This window comes from Moschus berezovskii, chromosome 8 (genome assembly GCF_049115385.1).
Source record: "Moschus berezovskii isolate FMDL1 chromosome 8, NW_MosBer_1.0, whole genome shotgun sequence".
In the NCBI taxonomy this organism is placed as follows: domain Eukaryota; kingdom Metazoa; phylum Chordata; class Mammalia; order Artiodactyla; family Moschidae; genus Moschus; species Moschus berezovskii.
This window is the reverse complement of record NC_142467.1, coordinates 58,259,264-58,276,991: the sequence shown is the minus strand read 5'-3', so window position 1 is coordinate 58,276,991 and position 17,728 is coordinate 58,259,264. Positions and strand designations below refer to the sequence as shown.

The 17,728-nt window shown below is 46.8% G+C and overlaps 1 protein-coding gene across 2 annotated transcripts in view; it reads right to left on the bottom strand.

Moving 5' to 3' along the window:
* The window catches only part of FGF1 (fibroblast growth factor 1), a 136,153-nt gene that overhangs the window by 74,896 nt on the left and 43,529 nt on the right, over window positions 1–17,728 (bottom strand). The gene's annotated exons all lie outside the window — the stretch shown is intronic.

Sequence of the window (17,728 nt, the reverse complement as noted above, 5' to 3'; positions counted from 1 at the left end):
AGCATCTTGATTAAAAAGAAATCTGTACAGTCATAAGACTGGGATACATCAAAGCCTTGTTTTCAGTTGTATAAGCTTCCTTGGAAATATACCTTCTTCCCTGCCTTTTTCATCCCCAGGCCCTGAGGAGAAAGCAGACAAATCCAACAAGTCCTTCAAGGAAACATCACACTGTGTGCAGACTGACTGGTAAGTCCAGTGTTAAGAATTTGTCTTATGGAGGGATTCACCCCAGGACCCAGAGATCAATGTATAAAGCTCACAGAAGCACTGTTTCCCATCACAAGAACTGAGAAACCATGCTGCTTCAATAACAGAATGATGAAATAAATTATATAGTCAAGCAAATACCAGGCAGTCATAAAAAGAGAGCTAGACATATGGGGAAAAGAAAGCCCTAGAACAGTATATGTGGAATTATCCCATAAATGGTTTTCAAAATTATGTGTATGTATAGATACATAGATAGAAACCTGAAAAAATGATTACCTCGGATTGCGGAATGGAGTTGGTGAAAGTATATCGGGCATATTCTTATAATTTAAAGGAAAAACAATAACACTTGTACAGCCCTCTGGAAAGACAGCAAGAATGCTGTGCTCTCAGCCTGTCCCTTCACCCCCAAAACCTGCTCGATGTCTTCCACCTAAAGATTCCTTCCCACCCTCCCTGGGGCCCTCCTGCTCCTACCCCACTCTTAGCTTTCCCCATGGCCAAGCTTCCCCCCACCAGTGTCGCTGCCTCCAGCCCCTCTCAGTCACCCTCTGGAGTCCTCCTTCTGCCAAAACTGCCCCTGGAAAAGCTCGCCCAGAGCTTTCTGATGTTCTCCAAAACTGGAACTGCAAACTGGTGGCTCATGAGCCAGAGGTGGCCTGAGGCTGTGTGGTTTGCTGGAGCTGTGCTTTGGCTGTAGTTGCTCTCAATTGATTCGACATGTACCAGTTGGGAGGTTACACCTGGACCTGGCACTGTCCTCTCTTTAACCATCTGAAGATCTGACCCATTGCACCCACCGTCAGACTGAGGGGCAGCCTGACCCAGGGTCTCCACTGCTCCCTCCTGTGGTTCTCCTGCCCCCATTGGCAGTAGAACTTTCCAGTCCCATTCTAAACCATTCTGTTCTGTCTGGTTTCAGCCTTTGCTCTGGCTTTCAGGTCTTCTTCTTTCTTTCCTTTTTGTTTCTTTTTAGCAGCTTTTCGTGGCTTTGTCCTTGGGCCCCTCCTTGGGTGTTCGGACCCCTCAGGGGTCCGCCTCACATGTCTTCTCTCAACTATGTACCTGCTCTCCTCTCCCAACATGCCCTTGTCTGCGTCAGCTTCCGCCCACATCTCCAAAATCCCAAACTGCTTCTGCCGTAATGAATGTCAGTACGGTGGTTACAAAGTAACCCAAACTATAGACCTTGGTCATATTCCCTTTCCTTCGCTTCCCACAGGCATTTCCTAATGATTTGACCTAAGTATGCATTACATCTTCATTCCTCTCCTTCCCTACCATCAGTGTCTTGGGCTGGGATGGTGAAATCTTTACCCCAATCGGAAGCGATTGCTTCTAATTTTTCTCTCTGTAGCTCATTCCTCTTACCTCACGCACAACACCTCCAACCTTGTCCTTCCAAACCACAAATCTGATCATGCCTCATGTATGCATGCATGCGTGCTAAGTCGCTTCAGTCGTATCCGACTCTTCGCGACTCTATGGACTGTGGCCCACCAGGCTCCTCTGTCCATGGGGAGTCTCCAGGCAAGACTACTGGAGTGGGTTGTCATGCCCTCTTCCAGGGGATCTTCCCCTTCCAGGGATCAAACCCAGGTCTCCTGTGCCTCCTGCATAGCATCCTTTCTCAAATACCCTTCCATATTCTTCACTGCCCACAGGCCAAAGCCCAAACTTTAGTTTGGCATTCAAGGCTCTTTATGATCTAGTTCTAGCCTTTATTTGTTCAGGCAACAAACTGAGGACCTATGGTATGTCAGGCCTTGGAGGTACTTTGGTGAAAATAGTAAGTCCTTTTCCCTGTCTTTATGGGACCACATTTTACCTGGAATTATACAGAGAACACTGCATGCACGCACACACGTGACTTAAATGACAGAGAAAGAAAAATTCAGTATCAGGAAACAAAGGCAGAGAATAAAGAGTAAATCCAACTTTAGAATAGTCAGCAAGACTCCCCAAGGAGGTGACATTTAAGCTGAGACCTGAAGGACGAGAAGGTGCAGAGATTGGGGGGTAGCTCACCAGCAAAACCCCTCCTTCTCGTGCCCGCCTATCTTTACTCCCTTTAAAGAAAAACCTGCTCTGTACTCCATGCACACTGAACCACCATCTCTACCTGTATACACTGTCCTGGGGGTGCTTCTGCCCCAACTGTGAGCCTCTCAAAGGAGAACTTTGCTGTTCATTTGGGCCTCTGGTGCTTTATACATACTAGGCTGAGATAAAAAAGTAAGGTGAAATGCCGAGTGAAAGGAAGAAGTAGATAGATCCGTGGATGGGTAGGTGGAGGGAGGGATGGGTGGATGGGCAGTTGGATGGGAACGCACATGCTCTGAGCTGAGCTGGGTGTAGTGTCTTTTGGGTACAGTTACGTAACCAACAAACCTGAGGTCTTGGGTTTGCTGGAGGTGATTGATGCTGGGAAAAGAGTCACTGTTAAAGAGTGCTCACTCAGGTTCTCTACCAATTTGTTCACTAGTCCACTTTGGTCACTTTTGGGGGCAATTCTTCTTTTTACAAATATGAAACAATAACATTAACATTTTTTCTTCAGTAAACAGTTCTTGCCTCAAATCTTAAGGGGAATTTTTAGATAGAAAAGTGAGAGACCATGTATCCAGTAGTCCAGTCTTCAGCCTCTGCAGCTAGATCACTGTGCTTAAAATACTGATGCCAACACTTACGTATGAGATCCTAGGGGACCTCACCAAGCCCCCAATTTCTTTATAAAACACAACCAACAGTAGTCCTTACTTTCACAGTGTCACTGGGATGTTTTGATGACACGCGTGTTAGCACAGCACCTATAATAAAGGAAGGGCTCAAAAACTCAGAGGAGCCACTATTCGAGGGGTGATGTTTTCTCAGCCTGGCCCATCCGCATACCTTCAAAAGCTGCTAAAGGAACTGAGCCAAACGTGACAAAGGATGTGCACTTTGAGCTGATTATCTGGTTGCAGAGGTGCCCAGACACTCCTCGACCCTACAGTGGACCCTCAGAAACAACTGCAGACACAGCCACACTCAGGCTGAGGTTGGATCCCGACCACGTCCCGTGCCACTGCCCGTGCAGCCTGGCTCACTGCTGAGTGAATCAGCCCTCCAAGGTCCCAGGTGGCATGTCACCAGTTTCATCACACAATGTGACTGGAGCATCTCTTCATTCGTCTGTCATCTGGGCTTCTTCCCAAGACCTCACGTGTTAGGTGGCTGAAAAGCAGCAACATCAGTCTCATCCAGAATAGAAATCCGAACAGCCCTCTTGGGTGACGCCCCAACATAGAGAGCCCCCGTCTTTGGCCAGTCTACCTGCCCCTCTCCGAAGCATCATCTAGCTGTAACGGGAGTGGATGTCACTCAGCCTCTTATTGGAAGTGTCAAGACCCTCACTCAGGGGCTTTGGGGCCCAAGGTCTTGGTGTGGAGCTCTCCGCCTGCTCTTAAACTGCCCAACATGGCCTTCACAGCTCAAGTTGAGGCCCTGGTTTTACTCATTTTAGCTGGGGCCCAGGGTGACTCCCTGGCTGAGTGGTTCTTGCTGGCCACGGCCCCTCTGGGTGTCTGCCTCCCAGTCTAGGAGGCCTGTCCCTGGTCCTGCTACAAGTCACCATACCGTGGCCTCTGACCCTCATTTCAGCATCACCCAGGAACAGCTGGAAGTCTGGAGTCCAGACTGCATCCACTTGCCAGGGGCTCAGGCCTGTCCACGCCCTCAACTCTCCAGGCCTCCCTATGTTGCAGGCCCAGAGTTCCTCTCAACTCATTGGGATATTGTCAGAGCCACAGTTCCCTCCACCCCCTGCACACACGTACAGGCAGATCGTCCAAGGCTGACCCCCAGCAGCAGGTGAGCAGCCCCCTACACAGTGACAGAAGCTCTGTAGTTTGTCTGCCAAGTCCGGCCCTCCCTGTGTTAAAGGGGAACTGAAGCAGTTTCGCAAATCTTGGCAGTTGGGTTGACTGCCCTCTCTTTCGGCATTCCGATTTCCCTCCCTGGCTCTGGATGCCAGGCCTCCTGACCCAGCCTCTGGAGGAGGAACCAAATGGAACATGGTTTAGATGCAGCAGGATCCCTTCGTTTTTGCAAAATATACCCCCTCATCCAGCCACTCCTCTTCCGGGCCTGCTGGGGCTCATGGAGCCAGCGTCCTTCACGGCAGTTTTCTTTGCCACGTTCTTAGTTGTGTTCATGCAGTGATATTATTGAGCACCTGTGACAGGCATGCGTTGTTCTGGGACTCAAGTCAGTGCTGTCTCACAAACATAATTTAGATATTCTCATCTCCATATGGAGAGATACTCAGGATCGTTAACCTTCAGGGGTGTGCAGATCAAAACCACAATGAGATGTCATTTACATCTACTGGGATAGCTGTAAGCCAAAGACAGATAATTACAGGTGTTGACAAGGATTTGGGGAAATTGGAGCCCCTATACATTGGGGGTGGAAATGTAAAATTGGTGAACCACATTGGAAAATAGTTGGACAGTTCCTCAAATGGTTGTCCAAGGTACCGTATGACCCAACAAAACCACTCCTAAGGACATACCTAAAATAAGTGAAAACATGTGTTCGTACAAAAACATATAATAATGTTCAGAGCAGCATTGTTTGTAATAGCCAAAAAGTGGAAATAGCCCAAATATCCAACAAATCATGAATGAATGGATAAATGTGGTATATTCATACAATGGAGTATTGCTGCTGCTGAGTCACTTCAGTCGTGTCCGACTCTGTGTGACCCCATAGACGGAAGCCCACCAGGCTCCCCCGTCCCTGGGATTCTCCAGGCAAGAACACTGGAGTGGGTTGCCATTTCCTTCTCCAATGTGTGAAAGTGAAAAGGGAAAGTGAAGTCGCTCAGTCGTGTCCGACCCTTAGCGACCCCACGGACTGCAGCCTACCAGGCTCCTCCATCCATGGGATTTTCTAGGCAATAGTACTGGAGTGGCTTGCCATTGCCTTCTCCGACAATGGAGTATTACTGGACAATAAAAAGGAGTGAGTACTGAAAAAATGAAGGGATGTAGCCAAAGGAAAAATAACACCCAGTTGTGGATGGGACTGGTGATAGAAGCAAGGTTCAATGCTGTAAAGAGCAATATTGCATAGGAACCTGGAATGTTAGGTCCATGAATCAAGGCAAATTGGAAGTGGTCAAGCAGGAGATGGCAAAAGTGAAGCTGAAACTCCCAAAACTTTGCATACCTGATGCGAAGAGCTGACTCATTTGAAATAGACCCTGATGCTGGGAAAGATTGGAGGCAGGAGGAGGAGGGGATGACAGGGGATGAGATGGTTGGATGGCATCACCGACTCAATGCACATGGATTTGGGTGGACTCCGGGAGTTGGTGATGGACAGTGAGGCCTGGCATGCTGCAGTTCATGGGGTTGCAGAGAGTCGGACACGACTGAGCGACTGAACTGAACTGAACTGAACTGATAAAATGCTACAACATGGATGAATCTTGAAAACAATATGATAGTGAAAGAAGCTGGTCACAAACACCTATATAGCATCTGATTAATTTATATTAAATGTCCAGAACTGGCAAGTTCATAGAAACAGGAAGTAGATTTGTGGTTGCCAGGGCCTGGGAGAGGAGGGATGGGGCAGCAATAGTCTAAGTGAGTGTGGAGGTGTTAGCACAATGAAAATGCCCTGAGATTAGATAGTGGCAATAGTTGCACTACTCTGTCAGTATAATAGAATCTATTGAATTGTATGCTTTATATGGGTGAATTGTATAGTGTATAAATTAAATCTCAATAAAATGGTTAAAATAATGTCTTCATCTCATTCTCTAACTGACTCTTCCTTTCCCAGTTTCTTAGCCCTCCTAGGACAAGCATGAATTCAAGACCTTCTCCAGCACACTATTAGAGTCCAGTACTTGGTGACTTGGTGACTTGACTTCAATTTAATGATTTTCAAACCATCCTTTTCCATTAGAAGTGAAGTTTCAGGGACTTCCCTGGTGACGCGGTGGCTGAGACTCCACGCTTCCATTCAGGGGGATCCAGGTTCGATCCATGGTTGGGGAAATGGATCCCACATACCACAGCCAAGAGTCCTCATGCCACATCTAAAGGTCCCACATGCTACAGCTAAAGATTCCACGTGCTGCAGCGAAGATGGAAGAAGATCCGCTATGCCGCAATTAAGACCCGGTGCAGCCAGGTAAGTAATAAACATTTATAAAGAAAAAAAAGTGAAGCTTCAGGATAGCAGGGACCACAGCAGGGGAAGGAGAGGGTGGGACAAATTGAGGGAGTAGCATCGAAACATACACATTACCATATATAAAGTAGATAGCCAATGGGAAGTTGCTGTATAACACAGGGAGCTCAAGCCAGTACTCTGACAACCTGGAGGAGTGGGATGGGGTAGGGGGTGGTCAAGAGGGAGGGGACGAATATATACTTATGGTTGATTCATGTTGTACGGCAGAAGCCAACACAGTGTTGAAAAGCAATTATCTTCCAATTAAAATTAAAAAAAAAAGAGATCAGAGACTCTTGTTTTATTCATATCCACCATGCTTGATTGACATAGGGTCTGGCACATGGTAGGGTACCAGAGAGGTGTGTCAAGTGAACAGATGCTTCATGGTGCTCATATCCTAAACGGAGGCAGAAGCCCAGCATTGGCTGCAAGTCATTCATTCCCTCAGCACATATTCACTGTGTCCTCATGACCCTTGGGTGGAGTAAATGTACAAAGCAGACAGGTCTTTACTCTGGAGGGACTCTGAGCAAAGGAAGCCTGTACTGAGCAGGGTTAATACTTTGATCAAACACTGAAAATAAATAATAATGAACCTTCAGTAAAAGTTTACATAGATGGAAAGTGGAAATTATGTTAAAGGGGGCTTTGTGGGAAGTTAGACTAAGTTGAGACAGCTGTGCAGAGAAGAAGAGAGATTCTGAAGGATAGAGGCGGAGTGAGAAGAAGCTTAATCAGAAAAAAAAGAAAATGGGCATTTTTCAGTACAGTGATTCTGCCAGTTAGGAGGCATGTCCATCTTGTGATTTTAATTTCTCACTGAAGTGGGGAGTAGTATTCAGAAACAGGAAAGGGCCAAGTACCCTCCTTCATCTGCTGTGTCGGGAAAACTCTGAGAAGAGACATGCAGGGAAAGAGTGACTCAGTGGCCAGGAGAGGAGGGAACCACGGTGTTTCAAAGAGATGGCGGAGATTTCATTAAAGTGCAACTGCCTCCTTCACTTTGGAAAATTGTGGGAAGGACAGCCAAGAGGTCAGGACACCCGGCAAGCAGATATACAATGACACAGGCTGGGAAACCAAGAGGCCAGCTTATAGCTACACAGCCCGTGGTAGGTGATGGGGGTCTTGGCAGTAAAAATTAAGGAACCTTGTCCAGTTGGCTTTTTCCACACATACAACCATCTCATTCCACGTCTCTTTTCTCTGTGTTTTCATTTAGACACGCAGGGATTCTAGAAAGACTTAAATGAAAAGGAGGTATAAAACAGGGCTCGAAAGTGATTAATATGTGAATAAGGCTTTTGAACAAGGCAGGGTTAGGCCAAAGAGTTAAGACACTTGGGAAAATGGGAGGAGGCAAGGAAGATGTGGGAAGAATAAAGTTCTGGGTCAAGGATGATGCTGCAAAATCTGGTACAGATCACCAGCTGGAGTTTGGGAAAAAGGAGATGTGGGTCAGAGAAAGACCCAGAACTGAGGAGGCTTATGAACTCAGAGACGAAAGGGCAGAGCTGAAAGGTCTTCCGGAATGGGTCACCTGAGCTGGCAGCCAGAGGCTGATGGTGCATCCCCAGGGTTCAGGGGGAGCTTGAGACTCAGAGTGAGTCCAGGCGCAGATGAGCCTGTGAAGAGCAATGAAGCAAAGTTTTCTTTTCTCTTGAAAAGTGCCTCTGTTGTCTTTTTGGTTTGCTTAACTGGCTTCCCACCAGAAGAAACAAATGACAAAGATGGCCATCTGCCTCAGAGGCAGTGTGGCCTGGTGGTTAGGCACAGGGGTTGTGGGCACAGGCGGTTGCTGAGGACCCTGCTGGGCTCTGAGGCTCCAGAGTGCTGTGTCACTGACCATGGCACAGGCTCTGCTGCTCTAAGTGATGTGTCCCCCTCCCTAACAGCGGGGGCGATAAAGGGCTATTGTTAGCTTGAGATAAAATAGCCTAGGCAAGGCTTTTAGTCCATCATGGCACTTAGAACCTTTTCTTAAGCCTCAGATTCAGTTTTCCTTTGGTATTTTAACATCTCTGATATTAGGATGTGCAGCATTGATTTCTTCAGTTCAGTTCAGTCGCTTAGTCGTGTCCGACTCTTTGCGACCCCATTGATTTCTTAGTGGTACATAAAATACAATTTATGGTGCCTTAGATTTGATCTGGAAGTAGACAGCAGATAAGGGGCAGTGGAGGTGTTTTGTGTCATTCTCCCTGGGCCAGAGTCATGGCTCTGTCCAAATCTTGGGGGTCCCCTCTTCCCTCTGGACTGATTGAGCCTTTTCCCTGGGGGACAGTTGGGCTTCCCTTGTAGCTCAGTCGGTGAAAAATCTGCCTGCAATGCAGGAGACATGGGTTCGATTCCTGGATTGGGAAGATCCCCTGGAGAAGGAAATGGCAACCCACACTCCAGTATTCTTGCCTGGAGAATCCCATGGACAAAGAGCCTGGCAGGCTACAGTTGATAGGGATGCAGGAGTTGGACATGGCTGAGCAACTAAACACAGCACGGCACCTGGGGGACAGGAACCTGGGCCCTGCAGTTAGGCCTGCTGAAGGCAAGTCTTGTCTTGGCTACTACTCTCTGTGCAACCCAAGCTAAGCAACATCATCTCTCTGAACCTCAGTTTCCTCTGCTCTGCAAGGGAGGAATATTACCTGCATTCATAGGGTTATCAGGTGAGGATAAGAGGAGGCAAAGTTAAGTAAAGTGCTTGCTTAGCACGGTGCTACATTGGATAAATGTTAGATGATGAGACAAAGAAACAATGTTACCTTAGGTAGCAAAGTTACACTTTGTTACAAGTATTACTATTCCTGAGGTATCTTGGGAGCCCCACACATTCACCTCAGGCTCTCAATGGGAGGGATCTCAGAACCCAAATCCATCCTCCTGCCCTGTGATGGTGCCTGAGGTTGCAACTGCCCACTGCTTCACCTGGAACCCTTCTCCCACTCCCTGCCCTGCTCCTTTCTCAGCACTCCCCTGCACTACCCTCAGGACTCTGGACTCATTACTTCAGGAACTGTTTTTCTTGGGAAGTGGGCTGGCTTGCTCCCTCCTTGGGAAAGACCACCCCGAACCCTGGCTGAGGTTTTGTCAAGCAGTTAATCACCCGCTCCCCCAACAAGACTCTTCTCTGTGGCTGCATCTTCCCGTGTCCTCTTAAGTGCCCTGACTCACTTCACAAAACTGTCTGCCTCTGTCCATGCTGGCATCCTCTACCCTAAATGTAAACACTATATTTTTCTCAAAGCTTCTTACCTCTGCCTAATGAGTCTTATGTATCAGAATCAATCATGCTTTACATTTATAACATTTGTAACTCATGCACCCAGAGCCTCCCAGGGTCTTCAGATCCCCACTTGCTCTCTCCCATTCACAGCTCTCCATGGTCCTGAGGGCATCGCACAGACTTCCTCTTCAAGTGCCACAAGCAAGCCTTTCCTTGTCGGGGAGGCTACAGAGTCTCATGGAGAGATAGGTTTGGCCAGTTCCTTTCTTGAGCCCTCCTAATCTTTCTCATCATTTTTCAGCACAGAAGATAGAACTAATGACTTTTCCCCAGCATAGCTCTTTGGCAAGCCCTTCCCTTTTGAGGTAAGACACCCCACCCCAGCCCTACCCCTACCTTGCAATCTGCCTTGTGCTGCCTTTTAGAACTGGCCTGCCTCTTTGCACCAAACCTAGGGGCAGAAAACTCAAGACTTTTGCCTGCACCTTGGCTGGGGGATTCCAGGGTAACACAAGCCTCTCAGATATGGAATGGAATCACATAAAAATCTCAGACTTTGTCAATGAAACAGCCACTAGCTCCCCCTCAAGATCTTTATCAGGGGGCTGGACCTGGAGAAGCATGGTGGGCCTGTCCCTCAGGGAAGCTGTCTTCACTGCGTTTGTAACAGAATGACTGTCATGGTCTTAAGGAGTGTGTCCCAAATGTCTTGGCTTCTCAAAACTGGCTTCTGCTCCCTTAAAAATCCTCTGGACAGGGTGCCGTGTGCTGAAAGGGATGGGGCAGATTTCACAAAATGCAGCCGCACCCGCATGGCATAACTGAGTTAGGGGAAAGTACGACACATTAGACACAAGTCCCCACGTTTACTTCTTTATCAGTCTGTTCTTCTGCCTGCCTGTCTATACATCCTCTGATACGTTTAGAGAAGGACATGTGGCTTATAAGCCAGGATATGAATGAAGCTGAGGGTGGTGTATAGAGGTGTCTGTAGGATAGCGAGATGAGGAGCCTCAAGGGCACCCTCCCCGGAGTCCCTCCCAGGCCATGGGAGGGACAGACAGTAAGAAGGCAGGAGTGATGCCCTCCCACTGTCGAACATCCCACACAGCAGTGTGTCCTTCTGGGGGCTCTGAGAGGTCAAAGTGTCTAATGCTGTCAGGCTTCGGAGCCCAGGGCTCCAAACCTTCCTGAAGGTTCTGTGGGGTGAGCTCCTACCTCACTCATCCCAGAAAGGAATGGAGGAGGCGCCCAGCTGGCTGGTGGTGGCTGCGTGTCCAGCCATCCGGGAAAGTGGCCCTTTCGCCTCCCCAGCCTTCCCGCCATGGCTCTCCCCTCTGGCCCAGCTCCCACCTTCCTCACAAAGGCAGGTCTGTCTGGAGTTGAGCAGGGCAGGCCCACGGGGAGGGCTGGCGCTCCACACCACACCCTTTCCTTACGGAAACGGACAGGTCTAGTCCAGGGACGGGGAGAGGGTTTTCCCCTTGTGGAATACCTCCTCTCAGGCTCGGCAGACAGTGGGTGTATGTAAATGGGAAGTTCTCTGCTTTGGATGTCTGGTCAAAAGAGGGCTGTGAGTGCAGCACGTCACCACCCAAGCCAAGTCAGAGTAAATGCTTGCGCATTCAACAAGCCGCCTTCTAATCCTTTGCTCCCGAGTCAGTCAGAAATGTTTACTTTGCTTTGAAAATGGCCTCCATTTCCTAGTTAATATGTGTAAGAGCTGGAGAGGGTGTGGAGAAAAGGGAACCCTCTTACACTGTTGGTGGGAATGCAAACTAGTACAGCCACTATGGAGAACAGTGTGGAGATTCCTCAAAAAACTGGAAATAGAGCTGCCATATGATCCAGCAATCGCACTCCTGGGCATACACACCGAGGAAACCAGAATTGAAAGAGACACATGTACTCCAGTGTCCATTGCAGCACTGTTTATAATAGCCAGGACATGGAAGCAACCTAGATGCCCATCTGCAGATGAATGGATAAGAAAGCTTTGGTATAAGTACACAATGGAGTATTTTTCAGCCATCAAAAAGAATGCATTTGAATCAGTTTTAATGAGGTGGATGAAATTGGAGCCTATTATACAGAGTGAAGTAAGCCAGAAAGAAAAACATCAATACAGTATACTAACGCATATATTGGAGAAGGAAATGGCAACCCACTCCAGTGTTCTTGCCTGGAGAATCCCAGGGACGGGGGAGCCTGGTGGGCTTCCGTCTATGGGGTCACACAGAGTCGGACACGACTGAAGTGACTCAGCAGCAGCAGCAACGCATATATATGGAATTTAGAAAGATGGTAACCTTAACCCTGTATACGAGACTGCAAAAGAGACATAGGTATATAGAACAGTCTTTGGGACTCTGTGGGAGAGGGTGAGGGTGGGATGATTTGGGAGAATGGCATTGTAGCATGTATATTATCATATGTGAAATGAATCACCAGTCCAGGTTCGACGCATGATACAGGATGCTCAGGGCTGGTGCATGGGGATGACCTGGAGGGAGGATATGGGGAAGAGGGAGGTGGAAGCGGGGTTCAAGAAAGGGAACACATGTACACCCGGGGCAGATTTGTGTCAATGTATGGCAAAACCAACCAATATATTAATGTAAGGTAATTTGACTCCAATAAAATAAATTTTAAAAAAATATGTGTAAGAGAAGATGCTGCCACTCAGCATTGTGCTTTTGCCCAGTGACTGTGACTTGCAGCATGACCTTGAGAAGACTGCTCTGGGCTTCACTGTCTCCATTCGCTCCATTCACTGCACCTACTCAGGGCCCACACATACTACCATTAGGCACATGGACTTGACAAGACGCTGCAAGGGAATAAAGGTGGAGATGACGTCAGAGCATAAGCTCTGAAGTCAGGCTTCCTGGACTTAAGTCCGGAGGGCGAGTTTACCTCTCTGAGCATCAGGTTACCTGACCTGTGATAGCCCCCAGCCCACATTGTTCATTACAAGGGTGCAACAAGGTACCACGAGTAACCTCACTGAGCATAGCACCTGGCATGTCTGACCTCTGTAGCCATTATTCTGTTACAGTTACTCAGGATGAATGAGACAAGTTCCCTGTCCTTGGTGGAGGGTGGGAAGGAAAATCATAAGTGAGGCAGGCTGGTAAGTGCTATGATGAAGGTGCCATAGACTGGAGGGAGAAGAGGCCCAGGAGGGTATAGTGGAAGCTGTGGCAGGCCAGACACAAGGGCAAAAAGCTTCATACATGTGGACATGGAGTAAAGGGAAAGTTGGACAGAGGCCTGAGTGTGGGCAGGTAGAGGCAGTCTTGTCCCAGCATGAGTGATGGGCTGCTGGGCCGGGGCATGCACACTAGTTTGCAGGTCAGTGCACACTAGTTTGGAGTCACACCAGAGAGGACCCTGAGTGGTGCCACCTGAAGAGTGTAGACTTTTCTATCTGCAAGTGTTGGGCAGTCAGTGGAGATCTTTGAGAAGGGAATTAGATGTTTCTGGTAACATTTTATGGGAAAATCTTGGTGGCGGCGGGGAGGGCTGGGCACTGAGGCTGAGGGACACTTGCTCTGTGTTTCCATCTTTGAAAATTCACTAGGCTTGTAGTCCTTGCTTAATATTCATCTTCCTTACTTGATTACAAGGTCATCTAGGACAGGAGCCATATGCTTCCTTCACAGAGCTCTAGCCCCCAGAACAATCCCTGTTGCTTCATAGATAGCTGTTGAATTGAAATAGACAAAAGATCTGAAACTCGAGCCATGAGAGTAGAGGGAAGGATGGTCTAAAGTCACTTGAGGAGGAGTGTGAAGAGGATTTGGCAAATGCCAGGAACTCAGCAAAGGAATAATCAGAGATAGCATAAGATATGGTGGGGAAGATGGATGAATGGATGGGAGAATGGACAGAATCAGGAGAAGCCTGGTCAGAGAGGCAGGTACCAAGTGCCTGACAGAGTGGGCTGCTTCCCAGGGGCAAGACACCATCCATTCAGAGCTGGGTGTCAGGCAGGCCTTGGACATGGGGCTTTGGGGAGAAGCCAGAGTTGGAGGCAGATGTGGGAGGGTCAGAGACGAGGGAAGAGATGGAGATCTTGAAGGGAGAAGGACCTAGAGCCTGAAAAGAGAGGTGGACAGAGGCAGCTACCCTGGGGGACATCCCACATTCTCAAGAGATCCCTAGTGCAGCCAGTGATCTCAGAGGAGAAGTTGCAGGGGACTGGAGGCCAGAGGGTACAGGATCACAGCATTCAGTGGGAAAACTGGCTCTGGGCCACACCATTCAAAGCTGCTGAGAGGTTAAACAGATGGAAAACAGAAGCCAGAACCTCGAGACTGGTCTCATGGCATTGCTGTGCCAGTCACTTCTTCCAGTCTTCTAAAGGAAGATATGTACTTACCAACCTTCCCATTATCAGAACCTTCCATTGCTTCCCACTTCCCAAACATTAAGGCCCTAAGTCTTTGGCAAAGGGTTTCTGTGACCCCCTAATCTTTCCTGGAAGCCTCACCTCGCTGTTGCACTTCCAGGCCTTCATGAGTTTGTTCATGCTATTCCTTCAACCTGGAAGGGCCTTCCCTTCCAGTCTCTTCTAGCTAAATTCTTCTTACCCTTCAGGGCCTATGTCACATTGCATCTCTCCTGCAAAGCCTTCCCTAATATCTCCAGTAAAAAGGGTCCTTCCTTTGAGGACCCATGGTGCAGTGCTTTGCCTAGCAATTCTTTCGTTCCTTCTAAGATTCCATCTAGTTATTGGCTTGTCTTTCCCCTTCACTGGATTATGACATCATGAGAGCAGAAGACATATCTTGTCTTTGAACACTCTGTGGCTTGATCTCTTATGCACAGAAGGGACTCAGCCAATGCAGCAAAACATATGGAGAAACGAATGTCTGAGGACAGTAGATGCTGACTGTTCCACTTGGAAATTACAGGGCCTAGGAGTTGTTTGACTTCAGGGCTTGGCCCTGCAATTAAAATCTTGGCCCAGCATTAGGTTGCCTTACGACCAGATGTGCTATCTGTGATCTCTAGAGTCATTTTGATATTGTGGATACATTATTACAGATACACTTAAGATTTTCCTGAACATTTCCCATATTTGGACAAAGATGGAAAAACTTGGCCTGGTCATCAGAAGTGGTTTATCACATATGTTCCCTTTGATGGCGATTTAGAGTAATCCCTACACAATTCCATGAGGATCATAAACATATTTCAAGAGCCATGAATTAGGGGGAGAAAGTTTCCCAGAACTCAATTTACAGACTCAGAAAGCATCTGTTCATTTAATCATCTGTCATCTTCAGCCCCTCTGAATAGGCTCTGACAATATTTAGATAAAATGAATATAATGATTTTGCAACAGCTTGTTATTTGTAAGGAAAACGTGTATTCAATAAATATATTCAACAAGGTTCAGCAAGCACCTAATATGTGCCAGTCGTGTGTCTTTGTTAGACAGTGTATGAGTCGGATGAATTCTTTCTGTAGTCTGTGTTTTAGGGGTTAGATATTCTCTGTTTTGTTGTATAAAACAGAGCAATTTAGGACTGATATAGACAGTCATGCTTTTTTTGGTTGGCTTTGTTTTTATTTTAGGATAGACAGTTACAAAACACAGCTGTCAAAATGGAAAGAAAAGCTACATTCTTCATGCAGCTGTGAACAACAGAACTTAAATATCTCTAATCCAGCAGACCTGGTTCTTGGCAAGGGAGGGAAAGAGAGTTAATTGTTTTTTAGCACTTTAGGCTTTTACACTCATACACACATGTGTGCACATGCATGTCCAAAGAGTAAAAAGGCAGTGAAGCCAGAGGGTGTGTTCAGTGCTTTTAAAATTCTTTTTCCATGGATCTTGCAGCGTGGGCTGGGAAGGAGTTTCCCAAATAACTAACCTTGTAAGGAAAGCCTTCCTCTGCCTTTGTAATAATAAAAATCACCTTCTCCTGAGCATTTGTCCTGTACTAGGCAGGTGCCTGAAAAGCATTACCTGTTTTATTATATCCTCTGAGGTGTGTGCCATGTACACACACAAAATGAGGCTCAGAATGGTGAAACAGGTCGCAAAACTGGTTAGGCATGAAATTGGAATTTAAATCTAGTTGTCTAACTTTAGGGTCCACATTTAGCCACAACTGGGATTTTCCTTAACCCATCTCCACTGTGGCAGAATAGCACCAAAACATACCTGAGAGGTGAATAATGACCAGACTTGGGGAAATGGGGAACATTCCAGATGACATCTCCACATCTTTAAGTGATTCCAAAGGACAGATGTAAGAAATGTGGTTGGCCTGCACAAAAGAGCCCTAAAAATAGGGGTCTTTCTCTTTTCTCTATTTCAGTATATATTGCTCTTTCCTCAACAGTAATAGAGCTATGCTTAAATGTTTTTATAGAAGGATATTCAATATGGGATTATTAATAATAGTGACAATGAACTGAATATCTGATAATAGAGGACTCATTGGATTATAGAGGAGTACACTGCCACCATTAAGAAATCTGTTTCAGAACACTCTTGAGTGGAGGACACCCTTGATATGTTGCTAAATGAAAAAGTAAGTTAAAAAGTCTATAGAGACAGTATGATTCCATTTTTATTTCACACACACACAGAAAAAGACAAATAGAGACACACAGACACACAAACAGAGACACACAAACACAGACATATATATAACACAGGAAAAGAACTGGGAAATTATCAATATTCTAACTGTGATCATCTCTTAATGATGGGTAAACTTTTATTTTCTTAAATTGTATTTTCTGGTATTACTTCCATTTCCTATAGTGAAACATATTAATTATCTAAATAAATTTTTAAGTAGTGCATACTTATTAACTCAACAGCTTCATTATATAAACAGTTTTTGAGAATCCACTGTGTACTAGACTCAAAACATTAAAAAAAAAAAAAAAAAGAAAGCAAAGTTACTCATACCCTTGTTCACAGGCATTTTGGATGATCTCCTGCAGCTCATTTTCTGTGCTGCATTGAAAGCATAACGGTGACCAAAGCAGACAGCTACCAAGCTCTGGGACCATTAGGAGTCCTGCCAATGGAGATTGAATAGCCTCTGGGCCCTGATTCGGCCACTTCTACCACCAGACGTCATTTCATTTCCCTCTAAGTCTCAGCTCCATCATCAGTAAAAAGGATGGAGAGTGGTACCTATGTCATCAGCCTTTTGGAGGATTAACCAAGTTACAAGTAAGTGCGTTTTAAGTAGACAACAAATAATAGCTATTACTACTATTACTGTGTAGAATGGCTGCATTGCTGTTCTGTTTTCCATCTTCTTTCTTCCAAAGAGTATAACATAGTTGTATTGCTGTTGGAGAGAGGGACCACTTTTTAGGTCTTTTTTGAAAATTTTATTTATTTATTTTAGGGGAGGGAACAAGATGGCGGAGGAATAGGATGGCGAGACCACGTTCTCCCCCACAAATTCATCAAGAGAACATTTGAACGCAGAGTAAAGTCCACAAAACAACTTCTGAAGGCTGGCAGAGGACATCAGTCACCCAGAAAAGCAGCCCATTGTCTTCGAAAGGAGGTAGGAAAAAACATAAAAGATAAAAAGAGAGACAAAAGAAGTAAGGACGGAGCTCCGTCCCGGGAAGGGAGACTTTAAAAAGAGAGAAGTTTCCAAACACCAGGAAGCACTCTCACTGGTGAGTCTGTGGCGAGCCTTGGAACCTCAGAGGGCTACATAACCGGGAGGAAAAAGAAAAAATTAAAACCCACAGATTACCTGCCAAACGGTAACTCCCAGCGGAGAAGCAGCACAGACGCCTGCATCTGCCATTAGCAAGCGGGGGCTGGGCATGAAGGAGCCGGCTGAACTGCTTCGAGAGAGGACTGGGCATGAATGCCGTGAGAACAATCAGAGAACTAACTGGGGATAGCAAAACAGACTGGGATAGCTTCCCCCGCGAAAAAGCGGAAAGCTCTAACCTAAGACTCCACCAGCCCAGCTCACAGAAGAAAGGGCTGAGCAGAGTGAGCTGGCTGCAGTCGGCCCATCCCCCATCCCCTGCTGAGACAGGCAGGAAGGACAG